Raw genomic sequence first — 10,798 nt, 5'->3', positions numbered from 1 at the left:
AACAAGAGCAAACACCCAGAAACATCCATGCCTTTATGGCTGGAGAACAAGAGAACCATCTGGAGAACAAGAAACCAGGGACTGCATGGAGTCTCCTGAATCACCCTTCTTTGTTCCCTCTAAACTCTTTTATATTCCTGATGGCCTTGTCGTTAAGAGTCTAATGTTATCTCAACCATGGGGCTTTCCAACCCCCAAGGCCACATTCCCAAATCTCCCCCCTCTTTATTAATATCAACCATTTTCTCAACAAGAATTACCACTCCATATGTAACACCTTCAAGATCTCTTTTGACATGAATTGCTAAAACATTCCTTTGCAAGATACAACAACTATATACATTAACCACTCCGTTTTTCTTTGACTTGTGGTTTTACAAGGGTATGCAAAACAGAAGGTCACATTCCTCATACCATGCGGCCCAAACATTGTTCCATTTGACACGAATCAGATGAACACATTTCACACTTCTTTGTTCCCACTGAACTCTTTTACATTCCTGATGGCCTCATCCTTAAGAGTCTGATGGTATCATCAACCATGGGGCTTGCCGACTCCCATGGCCACACTCTCATATCTACCCCTTCTTTATATCAACCATCTTCTTGACACGAATTATTACTCCATATATCACACACCCAACTGGGACTATCCCAGAGCCTATGTGCATCCTCTGTGTAGACTGCTTCAGGAGAGGGTACTTCAAAGTTCCAAGAGGGCACCACTGGCGGGGCATTTGCATAGCAGCCTTGGGGACAAAGGACATGAAACTGTTGTCTACCTTGCTTGGCCTTCCACAGACTCCTTCTGTTGTGGTTTTGCTGAGGGTTGAAGAACAGCAGGTGCCAATGGCTACCATGGTGGAGAACCTGAGGCAGCATCGCGCTATCCGAGACTCCCTGATTGCCATCCATGAGCTGGGTCATCGACTGGAGAGCCAAGGGGTAGATGTAGAGCTTGGGAGCGTGGTTTAGTGATGGACTTGTCAGCACTAAGGTAAAGTTGCCTGACCTGGGTTACACGTCCCAGAGTAGTGTCAGGCACAATGCAATTTTTTTTACCTTCTGCATCTATAGCACAGGAAGTAGGATTTTGCCCTGCTCTATTGACTGGGCAGCTCTTTTCACATTACTCAGTTTCGGTTTCTGTGTCTGGAAGGGGACAATTTCCCAAAAGCGGCCAAGCTCATGGGTACAGCTACCACCAATGAACATATATTTCCTTTAATTTTCTTCCTGAGTTTTCCATGGAAGACCCAAGAGAGACTATGGATGTCCAGTTGTCTACTAAGATTCATTTAGAATTTCTCAGATCCCAATGGTCATTTCAAATTTTATTTTATTTTATTTTATTTTATTTTATTTTATTTTATTTTATTTTATTTTATTTTATTTTATTTTATTTTATTTTATTTTATTTTATTTTCGTAAGGCGCCCCTGACTTCTCCTAGAAAGGGTTTCATGTGCTCGGCTGGGCTGCAGTTACAGGGACAAAGACCACTGCTGACAGTGGAGGTTGCAGACCAGCACACTCTACTCTTCTTCCCAATGAAGGTCTCCAAAGAAGTCACCCTGGATGAATAGCAATAGGAGAATGAGGTTCAAAACTGAAATGCAGCAAAATTCAGCCTTTGAAACAAGAAATTATTTTTAGTGGTTGCTCTTTGAAATCTTCTTCCTTAATTACATCTTGCAAGCTCTGCAATTAGCTGCACAAGGCGTAAAGGCTTGAAGAAAACTATCAAAGAGATGTTAGGAGTTTCTGCATTTTAATGAGTTCCATGGTGGATTTCTGTGCTGAGTCTGTGAAGCTCAGGTACTGAGAGTTGAATGATGCAACTGCTAGAGAAACTAAAGTCAGAAGGAAAACTGAAGTGACTTGAAGTATTAATGGGCCCCACTGAGGGCTGTTACTAACAAAGCCTCCCCACGGACTTGTTAGGGCAGATAATTGGAGGCCATGGTTACAGGCAGGCAAAGCACTGTGCTGAGAAAAGTCTTGGTTGGTTTTGGTGATGCAGAAGGGCCAAGGGTTGGCCCCAGCCACTGGAAGGGGACATCCCGCATCCTCATGTCTGGCTCAAGGCTCTTGCTGGGGTCTGTGGGCTGTGGTGGGCAGTGTGATGCCATGAGAAGAACACTGGTATGACACCTCTGAGGTGCTGCACAGGGTTGAAAGGAATCAGTGAGGCCCCATTGCAACGAGTATAACATCTCTCCTTATAAGCTCTAGCCAAGGCGACGAAACCTTCAGGGCTGTTGGGACCTTCCATTCTTGCCAGCACCCTCTGCCTTCTCCTCTGTAGCTTTTCCTATGCTGTCCCACAATTTGTCCTATTTCCTTGAAGTCTTCAGACAAACATCTCTGCTCACCACTTTGCTCTCATCCCTTGCTTTCTCCCATGTCTCGTCAACCGTTACCAGCTGAAAGACAAAGCCAGGGTCTAATCAAAGGGTGACCTGTGGCACTACAGCACGACCCTTTGAGGGACATTTCCTCCTCGTCATGGCCAGTTCCAACCTTCCAGGGCACGCTTTGAGGCAAGTTTTTCTCTCCTTCTCTTTCCTACTACTAAAGGAAGCTGCATCAGGGTGGAAACCACTCCTGAAGTAGGCATCCCAACCCAGCAGGCTCCTTGCGGCCTCTCAGCCAACCAGACACAAGTCACCTCAGCAGCAGCTTCCAAGCCAGGGGCCTGCTGCTGGCCTTGCAGCTTCTTGGCTAGACACAGCCAAGCCTTGTGCCTGCTGCTGCCCACTCATGGACTCAAGCAGAAGGGACAGGACAACCCATCTGGGGGCCTTCTTTCTGCCTGGGTCCTCCTGGCTCTGGAGGCAGAGGGGATCCCCCAGTCAGCATACCAAGCAGGTGCCTTCTGCTGGCCTAGCAGGGCCACTGCCACATGTCAGCCCAAAAGTGCAGCTCCCAGGGAGAAGTCAAGGCTGACCTGCCACCTCCAGACACAAGTGACCTCACAGTCCCTTTCCGTGACACGTTCCTGCTGCTGCCCTATCAAGTGCAGAGACAGAAGTGACCTCACAGTCCATGCCACAGTCATATTCCTCATGCTGGAACAGGAGATGCTGAGGCAGAGCTGAGCTCCTCAGAGCATTCCCACCCATCTCCTCCTTGTGGCCCACTAGCTGACCAGATCCATGGCCCCTCACATTTATTTGGAGTTAGGGTTTTGTTTAGGTCTCTTAAGCAGTTTTCTAGTATTAAATAGACCATTTTAATGCTAGTATTAAGGGCAAAGATCAGAGTGATTATGAGAGTAAGAGCTAGGGGAACCGGCTATGGGCTGAGTTGTGTCTTCTAGGGATACGTTGAGGTCAGTCATTAGAGTAGTGGATTCCTGTCAGGGTGCTTTTAGTAGCATTTATGTTTAGAAAATACGTTTACAGTTTGAAGCCAGGGAATAGCCTTGTATGACTATTTCAAGTCACAGTTACAGCAGCATCAGCATAACCTGAACCCTCTTACCTCTACAAAATCCTTAATTTCTGCTGGCCAAACCCCTATTCCCTCCTCTCAGTCTCACATTTCTCCTGGCCAGGCTTCTCCTGATTTCCCCATATCTGTTATCTTTTTAGGGGCATGTTTATGATGCCTTTCATTATCTTAGACTATCTGTCAGTGCTCTGTTGGCTACTCTATTCCTGAGAATATTGGCACTTAATACACGATGGAAAAGGCCACAAAATCCATCAGAGCACCCTGCACAATGTTCCCAGCAGCTCTGCAGTGCCACAAAAGTGCGATTCCTGCCTACAAGTTTTCTCTCCAGAATGGCTCCTATGGCTCCAGGGTAACTTTTCCCAGGCACTCACTTCCCCAGGCCACACCACTCTTGTCCACAGCCCCTGTGTGTCTCTCCAAGCCTCCCCTCTTCCCCTGCACTACTGGCACCTCAGCGCAGCAGGTTGGTGCATGTCCAGGCTCAGGGGTGTTTCCTGAGGGCCTGCCCTGTGTGGGGAGGAAGAGAGCAAGGTCATCTCCTGGGGCATGGCTGAGCACAGCCCAGCCATCCCACGCTGTGGACAGGCCCCTGCTCCCAGGCTGAGGCACACATTCAAGGTGGACACTTCTCCATCAGCCCAGCTTCATGCAGGGCCCTTCAGCCCTGTCCCCCACCTGGGACTCACGACTTCCTTCTCGTCAACCCACAGACATAGATTGCTTTCCATTTGGGGACTCAGGCAGGACTTCAGGGATCTGCAAAAGCCCCGGATTTCCTTGTTTCTCACAGCCTTCTAACAAGTCTTTCTCCTGGCCCTCCCCACTGCCCAGCACTGCCTCTCAGGTTGCACTCAGTGACCCTTCAGAAGGGCCTTTGTTCTTCCTCAATTGTCCTGGTGCTTATTAGCACCTTCATGGCTCCTTCCAGAGCGTCTCATCCATTGTGGGGACAAAGACTGGCTGGGACAGTGTTTCTCTCTGCAGATCAGGCCGTGTGGTGCTGTTTTTGATATGTGACCGGAACAGTGTTGGTCACCCGTGGTTCTGATCGCTGTTTCTGAGCAGTGCTTTCACAGCATCAAGGCCTTCTCTGCTTCTCACTCTGCCCCAGGAGTCAGTTGGCTGCAGGTGGGCAAGAGGCTGGGAGGGGAACCTGCAGTGATAGCTGACCCAGCCTTAGCAGTCTGAGCAGCCCATGCACATGAGTACTTAGTCCTGCCCTTGTTTTTGCACAAACCACCCTGGGACTTTCATCCTGTGTCCTTCACTCCATGAAGAACCCCAGGAAACAGAAGAGCAGGGAGAAACCCCTTGGCTCCATTCCTGATAGCATATTTGGAAGAGGTGTCCAGGCTTCTGGGTTAGCCCTGAGCAAGACCCTCCTGTTACTGTGGTGCTAGCAGGGAGGCAGCTGTGACCCAGGCCTGCACAGTGTCTGCTGCTGCCTGCAGCCACAGGGATGCCACTGCAGAGACAACAGGACTGTAACCAAGGTACATGAGATATCAGGGCTTAGCCAGAAAAAAAAGAAGCACAATGTGGAAGCCGAAAGAGAACAGCAGTGAAAAGGCCACGTCCTGATGCTAGCCATGGCTCCAGGGAAGCAGCAGCCCTGACCCGAAGGCAGCAGAGAGGCAGAGCCCAGCGGGCAGGGAGGGGCAGCCCTGAGGGCCACCAGGGTTGCTCCTGCATGTGGCAGCTGGGCTCTTGGTCCTGAGTCCCTCCTGCGTGCTGGGGCTGCTCCCCCAGCTCCAGAGGGGATAGGAAGAGACGGCAGCTCAGACCAATGAATTTCTTCTGGATTCTTTATTGTGTTTATTTACAAAGGAAACCTGGTTCTCTAGGTAAATCTTTAACAAGTAGGAGGCTAAGATTAATATTATTTATATCTGACACAATAGCTAATGAAAATAATAACACAGACAAATATAAAGAGAAAAAAAGCATCTTAAAGTTTTTTGAAAAATAGGTGTTTCTGATTATAAGCTTATTGTTATAGACAAAGAAGCTGAAGAACATGTATTCAAGCAGTGTCCTCACTGCATCCATTAGTTCCAGGTTCCTCATGTTTTAGATGAGTGGGTTCACTGTTGTAGGCACTGGAGATGGGAAGAGATTGCAGTAGAGACTAATGAAGTTGTCCCGGTTTCTTTATTGTCTTTATTTAAACAAGAATATTGATTGTAAATGTATTTGAAATTATCGACTTAATAATAATAATAATAAAATAAAAATAATTAGGAGGCTTAGAATAACATTATATCAAAGCCAGAAGTTATAGGAAATAATATTAAAGAAAATTACTTTCAAGAAATTGAGCTAAGAGTGTTTGTTTGCAGAAATCCTATTAGTATTTTATGCACATTATTAATGCTGAAGAAAGAGTTATAAAATAGTTTCCACACTGCATGTTTGAGCTCCTGATTCCTCATGCTGTAAATGAGGGGATTCACTGCTGGAGGCAACACTGAGTATAGAACAGCCACCATCAGGTCCAGGGATGGGGAAGAGATGGAGGGGGGCTTCAGGTAAGCAAATATGCCAGTGCTGACAAAGAGGGAGACCACAGCCAGGTGAGGGAGGCACGTGGAAAAGGCTTTGTGCCGGCCCTGCTCAGAGGGCATCCTCAGTACTGCCCTGAAGATCTGCAAATAGGACAACACAATAAAAACAAAACAACCAAAGACTAAAGAAATACTAATCACAAGTGCCCCAACTTCCCTCAGGTAGGCATCTGAACAGGAGAGCTTGAGGATCTGGGGGATTTCACAGAAGAACTGGTCCACAGCATTGCCTCAACAGAAGGACAGAGAAAATGTGTTGGCCGTGTGCAGGACAGCAGTGAGAAAGCCACTGCCCCAGGTAGCTGCTGCCATCTGGGCACAAGCTCTGCTGCCCAGGAGGCTCCCGTAGTGCAGGGGCTTGCAGATGGCAACGTAGCGGTCATAGGCCATGATGGTCAGAAGGGAATACTCTGCTGTAACAAAGAAGAAGAAAAAGAAGACCTGTGCAGCACATCCTTGATAGGAGATGGCCCTGTCGTCCCAGAGGGCATTGGCCATGGCTTTGGGCAGAATGGTGGAGATGCAGCCCAGGTCGAGGAGGGCGAGGTTGAGGAGGAAGAAGTACATGGGGGTGTGGAGGTGGTGGTGGCAGGCTACGGCGCTGAGGATGAGGCCGTTGCCCAGGAGGGCAGCCAGGTAGATGCCCAGGAAGAGCGCGAAGTGCAGGAGCTGCAGCTTGCGCGTGTCTGCGAATGCCAGCAGCAGGAACTCTCTCACAGAGCTGCTGTTGGGCATTTGCTTGTTTTGTGTATGTTGTCCTACTAAAGGAAAAGAAATAGAGTGATAATATATCAGGATTATCTGAGAAAAAACATTTCCATTTTTCAATTAAACCTCTCAAAGCCTTTGCTGAACTGCACTTAGACAGTTGGCAGATCCCTTTCCTTCATTGGTTTCAGTTGTTCTCTCCAGTACAATCCAGACAATTCATTGACATGAACCCTGCCTCTGCTCCACACCAAGAATCTAAAAGCACAGAATCCAAAAAAGTCTTCTGTTTCAGATAAACCAAGCCTCGGTCTTCCTGTTAAAATGCCCCCTCAAAAATACCATTCTCTAAAACATCTTCTATGCCACATTACAGGTAGAATAAGACCCATCCTGACTGATGCTATCAGCCATTGGAAGGGCCAGCTGTAGAAGACCCCTCTGGCAACCCCACCTGCATGGCCCTGCTGCCAGAGCCTCACGGTGTCAAGAGCCTGCAGATGTGTCCTGCCACACGCTGCCCTCTGTTGTTGCGCTCCTCAGTGCCTCCAAGCCCTCTCTCCTTCTCTCTTGTCCCCATGCCAGCTGCGGTCAGAGCCCCCAGCCCTGCTGCGCTGTGCAGAGGAGCTGCTCCTGGGCACAGCTGTCTCTCTGCAGCGCTTACCAGGAGCTCCCCTTGGACCCAGGAGCCCGGCCCAGCTCAGCAGCACAGCACCCGACCATGGCATCGCTTGCTCTGTGCCCTTGGGCTCCCTCGAGGTGTCCCCAAGGCCTCAGGGCTGACAGCTCCTGAGAGCAGCAGGGTCTCTCCTGGGGTGTGGTGTTTGAAGCAGCCTGAAGTCATCACCGACTTCTTCTCTCTGTAGATGCCAGAGACTGATTGTTTAAAGTGTGATTTGTGCTGTTGGACTGTGGTTCTTAAACATGTTGTGCTTTAACTTGTCAGGAACCTCAGCACCACACAGATGTTAGCTCACACCCAACACGCAAAATATAATTGGTTGAAACAAAGGTAGTTAAAAGGACAGAAAATGAAGAGACAGTAATAACAGTAACAATACTAATAATAAATAATTATAAACCTTATTTTTATTATTGTTATATGTATAAAGCAAGTGATGCACAGTGCAATTGCTCATCACGCACTGACCAATGCCCAATCTTTCCCGAAGCAGGGGTCCCACAGAACCTGGACAGCCTGCATTCGGCTCTTTACCTTACCTTGACCTTACTTTGTTTTAGGGCAATACAAGTTTTCAGAAGGATTTGCAACATTGGTTTCCCTTCTCAAATACTTCCGCTGTGCTACCCCATGTAGTGATGTTATCAAGGTATTGAAGGTTTTCAGGAGCTTCCCCCTACTCTAGAGCAGTCTGGATCAGCCCATGACAAATGGTAGGGCTGTGCTTCCAGCCCTGGGGCAGTCAATTCCAGGTGGACAGGACGACCCTCCATGTGAAAGCAAAGTGTGGCCTTCGTATTGCTGTAAAAAGAATGGAGAAAAATGCATTAGCAATATATAACAATATTAATTGTGGCATAGCACTTGGCTGCCTTTGACTCCAGTTCGTACTGAATGAAGTTCTAGCATGCCTGGCACAGCAGCACTCAGTGGTAGTGGGACTTCATTCAAGCCACAGAAGTGCACCGTTATCTTCCACTCACCATTAAAAGTTTGCACTGTCCATATGGGACTACTAAAGGGTGAGCAAGTATTGCTGATCACTCCGTGGCTCTCCAGTCGATGAACCAGCTCATGGATGGGAATCAGGGAGTCTCTGTTAGTGAAATATTTCCTCGGGCGCACTGTTGTGGTAGCGATTGGCACCAGCTGCTCATTAGCCATAAGCACCTCCACAGCAGAAGGGTCCTGTGAAAGAGTGGGCAAGGTAGACAATTGTTTCCTGTCCTCCGTCTCCAAGACAGCTATGCCATAAGCCCACCAATACCCTTGTGGACCTTTGAAGTACCCGCTCCTGAAGTAGTCTATGCCAAGGTTACACAGAGCCTCCAGGCCAGTCCCAGTGCATTGCATTTGCCACTCCTTCCCTGTTAGACTCACTTCAGCCTCCTGTATAGTTAAGTTTTGGGTTTGATGTGCCAGGCCAATAATCCTCAAAGTCCAATATACCTGATTGTCCTCTCCCTCCCCCAGGGTGGAGGCTGGGCCCCTCTAGTCCTGCTCATAGTATTCTTTACTCTGTTTGGAGGATTGCCCACTAGAAATTGGAGTAGCAAGTGTCTCAGAAGAACCCCGTTTTGACAATCTTTTTTTCCTTGCACTTCATGTATCCGTGCCTCTAAGGTGGAGGTCGATTTTTGCATCCCATTTTCTCATGGCATCTCCATGGTCACACAGTCAAAAGCACAGGATGGAACCTGGTATGTACCCACTATGTCACCTTTCTTGAGCAGAGGGATGCTTACATCTGATAGCTGAGCTATTGGTTCGTGCAGGTGGGGAGGAAGCCGTATTCTCTTGGAGTTGTTGGACCTCTTGGGAAAGTTTCTTTCTGGATGAGACACAGGCCCATAGGGAAGAAGAGAGACTTTCTTTGTAATGCCATAGTTGGCTAGCCAATTCATCCACCATGGGTTCCTCTTGGTCTTTCCAGGTCATTACTGCCCATGGGTTGGCATACGATGATGGTGTGCTCTGTAGAAACTCCTGCCCCATGGGTCATGTGCACTTGACTTCATCTGGATCTTTGGATAGCTGTTTGTTATCTAGGTTTCTACAAATCGCCTTCAGCATGTCTAATTCCCTCAGGTACCCGATACCCCTCTGCATGGTGGTCCACTTTCCTGGTTGACATACAAGATCTTCCTTCAAGGGAGACCTTTCCTTGATGCCTGACAGGATTAAGTTTCCTTCTGCCCATTTGCAATGGCTTTGTCAATCACCCCTCACCTACAGGAGGGTCCCAGCTGCTTGGCTTCCCTGCGTTCTAATTCCAGGCTATTGGCCCTGTTCTCCCACCACTGGAGCAGCCAGATGACAATGTGCTCACTGAGATGATGGCTGAAATCATTTCCAATACCTCGTAGCTTACCATGGGATAGAGACTACTTGGTTTCCGATGTTTATATTATTTCACAGAATCACAGAATCACAGAATCACAGAAGTTAAAGGTTGGAAGAGACCTCAAGATCATCGAGTCCAACCTCTGACCTAACGCTAACAGTCCCCACTAAACCATATCCCTAAGCTCTACATCTAAATGTCTTTTGAAGACTTCCAGGGATGGTGACTCCACCACCTCCCTGGGCAGCCTGTTCCAGTGTCTAACAACCCTTTCAGTAAAGAAGGTCTTCCTAACATCCAACCTAAAGCTCCCCTGGCGCAACTTTAGCCCATTCCCCCTCGTCCTGTCACCAGGCACGTGGGAGAACAGGCCAACCCCCACCTCACTACAGCCTCCTTTAAGGTACCTGTAGAGAGCGATAAGGTCGCCCCTGAGCCTCCTCTTCTCCAGGCTGAACAACCCCAGCTCCTTCAGCCGCTCCTCATAGGACTTGTTCTCCAGGCCCCTCACCAGCTTCGTCGCCCTTCTTTGGACCCGCTCAAGCACCTCGATGTCCTTCTTGTAGCGAGGGGCCCAAAACTGAACACAGTACTCGAGGTGCGGCCTCACCAGAGCCGAGTACAGGGGGACGATCACCTCCCTAGCCCTGCTGGTCACAGTGTTTCTGATCCAAGCCAGGATGCCGTTGGCCTTCTTGGCCACCTGAGCACACTGCTGGCTCATATTCAGCCGACTATCCACCATCACTCCCAGGTCCTTCTCTGCCAGGCAGCTCTCCAACCACTCATCTCCCAGCCTGTAGCTCTGCTTGGGGTTATTGCGCCCCAGGTGCAGGACCCGGCACTTGGCCTTGTTGAAATTCATGCAGTTGACCTCAGCCCATCGGTGCAGCCTATCCAGATCCTCCTGCAGAGCTTTCCTACCCTCGAGCAGATCGACACACACACCTAACTTGGTGTCATCTGCCAACTTACTGAGGGTGCACTCAATGCCCTCGTCCAGATCATTGATGAAGATGTTAAAGAGGACCGGCCCCAG

The 10,798-nt window shown here is 48.8% G+C and overlaps 1 pseudogene; it reads right to left on the bottom strand.

The window, feature by feature from the left end:
* Nucleotides 1-5,767: 5,767 nt before the first annotated feature.
* LOC137847395 (olfactory receptor 14C36-like) lies at nt 5,768-6,760 on the bottom strand (annotated as a pseudogene).
* Between the last annotated feature and the right edge of the window lie 4,038 nt (nt 6,761-10,798).

Source organism: Anas acuta, chromosome W (assembly GCF_963932015.1).
Source record: "Anas acuta chromosome W, bAnaAcu1.1, whole genome shotgun sequence".
NCBI lineage: Eukaryota > Metazoa > Chordata > Aves > Anseriformes > Anatidae > Anas > Anas acuta.
This window is presented reverse-complemented; position numbering and strand designations above follow the sequence as displayed.